The sequence below is a fragment of the Diuraphis noxia genome, unplaced genomic scaffold (genome assembly GCF_037042655.1).
Source record: "Diuraphis noxia isolate RWA-SAM2 unplaced genomic scaffold, SU_Dnox_SAM2 contig0003, whole genome shotgun sequence".
In the NCBI taxonomy this organism is placed as follows: Eukaryota; Metazoa; Arthropoda; class Insecta; order Hemiptera; family Aphididae; genus Diuraphis; species Diuraphis noxia.
In genome coordinates, this window is record NW_028301713.1 from 70,005,933 (window position 1) to 70,009,909 (window position 3,977).

Genomic DNA, 3,977 nt, shown 5'->3' on the forward strand with positions numbered 1-3,977 from the left:
ATAGGTATAAACGCGTAGTGCACTGGAATACACCGTGGCCCACACACTCTGTATGCACGAATAGTAACACATATACACATGCACGCGAGTACATATTATACGAATATAGTAAAGGAGGTGCAGTGTATGCCTTATACGACGAAGGTGACCTTCGTGCTCGATTACAATAGGTTCGCGTGTGTACATGTATATAGCATAAATAATAAATATATATATATATAATATGCATAGTGACACGCAATACATACAGGGCGCGCGCCTGTTCAAAACGCATATTATAACAGTTAGTACCTATATATAATATGTGCAGATATATGCCAATAGTGTGAACTATAGGTAGGTAGGACGGGTAGGTATTTAATGTGTAGTTAGTTTTGGCAACCAGTGATGGACATTGCTATATGGAAAATACCACAGCGTGTAATAATTGCAGTACCGCCAGTACCTATACGGCTGCATGCGGTGTGTATATGTATTGCAGCGTCTCAGCATGCAGGAGGACGAACGACTTGAGGTAGACAGTTTGGATGAAATAAGTGTAACAACTTGGCTTCTGACTAATTATTAGATATTTATTTGCTTTTGACTTGAACAAAACACTATTATTGATAAAACACTGCTATTAGCTTAGCTGCAGTCGAAGACAGTTGACACCGATAGAAGTATTAAATGGCTACAATATTTTCTAAGTCCAATAATTATTTAATTAAAAATATTCTAAGTCCAAATGATTAAATCGAAATGGTAACTGACGTGAAGGTGCTTGCACTGACTCTGGTGACTCACGTCTGCTTTTGGTCTATTCTATTTGGCTCTCCTATATAGTCCTACTCTCCTACTTCCTGCGTTTCCTCTCCTATCGACAAGATAAATATAAATATAGTCGAATCGTTCAAATGCGTCCGCGCATTTTATATGTTTCAAGTGTATATATATATATATATATATATATATATATATATATTCCAATTTGATTCTATCCAGTATTCTGCCGGTGTTCTTTGTCAATCCTAACATATGGACATACCAGTTACAACTCCTTTAACATAGGTCTTAAGTCGTAAACGGTACATCCATATTTTATATGGTCCAACCGAAACTATTCATCTATTCCACTATAACGTATTTATATATATATTTTTTTTTTCGAATCTATTCCCTACCTATTCTCCTAATAAAAATACTTTATTAAATTATCATACCCCTGTTTCCTTATCACGAAATCGAATACACACTTCGTAAATTGTACATTGGTCCGTGGGTCATGGGCATGCGTTATTTTATGTTTTTTCTTACGAACTATATCATGGGTCTCCTGTAAGTTTAGAAATCGCCATATTTTTTCGAACCTCCCGATCTCAGTTTCGAATATTATCTCTTTGGTTGCTAACTTGTCCGGCCTAATGTTAAAATTCTGATCGAGTTTTGTGTCGTAGCAGGTTATGTTTAGCACCGGAATATTGTCTATCTTTAATTTATTTAACACTCTTACATCTGAACGTCCGTTCCACAGCACTATTACGTTGGTCTTATCCCCATGTGCTAAATAACTTTCTATATATGACTTATCTAAATTGTTTAAACCTGTCTTTAAACTTAAATCTAATTGACCTAGACACGTATTCCTTAACACCTCTTTACACTTAAATAAACGCTTGATCTCTTTCCTTACCAATACAACTTCTCGGTTCTACTAGCTTCTCCTTTATAGGGCTGACCTCCGCGTTTGTCGGTAGGATTAGGCCCCGGATCTTAGAATCATATCTGTTCTGTTCATCATAGCCAATTCAAAATCCATAATGACGAACTTGTGTGTTTCCTTTCTGTTGGTTAAATAAATTTATCATTATTATTATTATTTTTTTTTTTTTTAATACGCCTAGTTTTAACTCTATTTCTACTTTTTTCTTAACTCCTATCTAGTCATTACAGTTATCCACAGTTTACTACTCGCTACTATTAATACATGTCTGATATTTCCTTTACAGTGGTTTAATCTTTTATCCATGGTGGAGATAAATACAGTCTGTCCGGTGTATCCCCCAGTAGTGGACTTTTCGATTAACTCCTCGATTTTTACTTTATTTGTTTCGGCAACTACTGCGCTAGCACCGTTTGCCTCTCCTGCTTGTACGCCTATGTCCGCAGTACTGTAGCATATATCCCAGCATACAGGAGGACGAACGACTGGTGTTGAGGTAGATGGATTGAGTGTAATAAGTATAACAACTTGATTTGTGATTAATTATTATACATCTATTTGATTACTATGTAAATAAAACACTTTTACTGCACAAACTGATTTAATTCAAAATACTCTAAGTCCAAATGATTAATTTAGAATGGTGTCTGGCGTGAAGGTGCTTGCACTGACTCTGATGGCTCACGTCTGATTTTGGTCTATTCGGGGCTCTCCCATATAGTCCTACTCTCTGCGTTTCCGCTCCTATCGATAAGACAAGTATGTGTCCATGGCCGAATCGTGCAAATGCGTACGCGCGTATCATTAGGATATCGTAGCATCCCACGCTCGTGTTCGGTTCACATCCTGTTATTTGTGACACACGTAACCTCCATAAATCGATGCCTCCATTATTGTTATTATTACTATTATTATTAAAGTAATTACTACCATTATTATTGGCGTACTCGACCGATGCCCCTATAGCCCCCATTAGGTTAACTCGTAGTTTGGCAACCATATGCCCGGGCGTATATCGATTCCGCCGATTTTATATCGATTCCGCCGGCTACTGTTTAAAATATCTACATATCGATTCCGCCGGCTACTGTTAATATTATTTACATATTAATTCCGCCGGCTACTGTTTATCCCGCCCTTGTAATTTGTAAATGCATTTTTAAAATTACAGTTCTACATAATATACTATATAATATATAAATAATATATATAAAATGATAATAATTGTATACTAATTAAAACTAAAATGTATAGTCTAATTAATACGTGTATGTGAATATTTTATAAAATGTATAGTCTAATTTGTATAAAATAATAAAAATAAAACGAGTCAATATAGGTATTTTATTTTATTCCGTACGTATTGCTATAAATCGTATATTACATAATATATATTACCGATTCTGACTGAAATCTTATCTTTAGATATGATATATCTTAATATCTATAATATCTATATTTATATATTTTTCGTATATTGTTAAAATGTGGACTTACCAATCTTTCCGTATTACTTCTCTGCTAGTTACTATTTTACTAATCAGTATCGATCTAGTTAACGAAATTGCTCCATCATGTTTTATTTTAATATTTTATCATTTATTCACACATTTTAATTTTTAATTATACAATTATTACTATTATCATTTTATACAATTCAGACTATATTATACATTTTAATATTTTATAATATATTCACATACACGAATTAATTAAAATATACATTTTATTTTTGAATTATACAATTATTATTTATTTTTTTTTTTATCATGTACCATATAAAATACATATACAAGGGGGGGGGGGTGATAAACAGTGTCCGGCGGAATCAATATGTAAATAATATTAACAGTAGCCGGCCAATCGATATGTAGATATTTTAAACAGTAGCCGGCGGAATCGATAACCTTTTTTCTAAACAGGTAGTTTCGACGGAATCAATAATTCCCCATATGGCCTAGGTACATCTACATGTACATGCATATATAGTGGTCTAGCGGGACGTCAGTACATAGCAATAATATATTAATATATTATATATACAAAATTATAGAATATTATTATTACTATTATTTATTATTAATATTATAGAATATTCTAATTTAATATATTCACATGTGAAAACCATTTAATTCGTATTATACAATTTATATATCATTGTTGTTCATTAATAACAATGGATTTCCGTGGAACACACCCAAACGTGAAATACATATACTCATTAGTCATTAATTCATTATACTCTGTGATAAATAATGTTGTATTCGTTAATATT

The 3,977-nt window shown here is 33.0% G+C and overlaps 1 long non-coding RNA gene across 1 annotated transcript; it reads right to left on the minus strand.

Annotated features, from left to right (window-relative positions):
- Positions 1-551: 551 nt before the first annotated feature.
- On the minus strand, positions 552-2,368 carry LOC149057715 (uncharacterized). The gene is made up of 2 exons (XR_016191012.1): positions 1,673-2,368; positions 552-856 (listed from the first exon to the last, which is right to left on the minus strand). It is a non-coding gene; the product is annotated as an uncharacterized LOC149057715 (long non-coding RNA).
- Between the last annotated feature and the right edge of the window lie 1,609 nt (positions 2,369-3,977).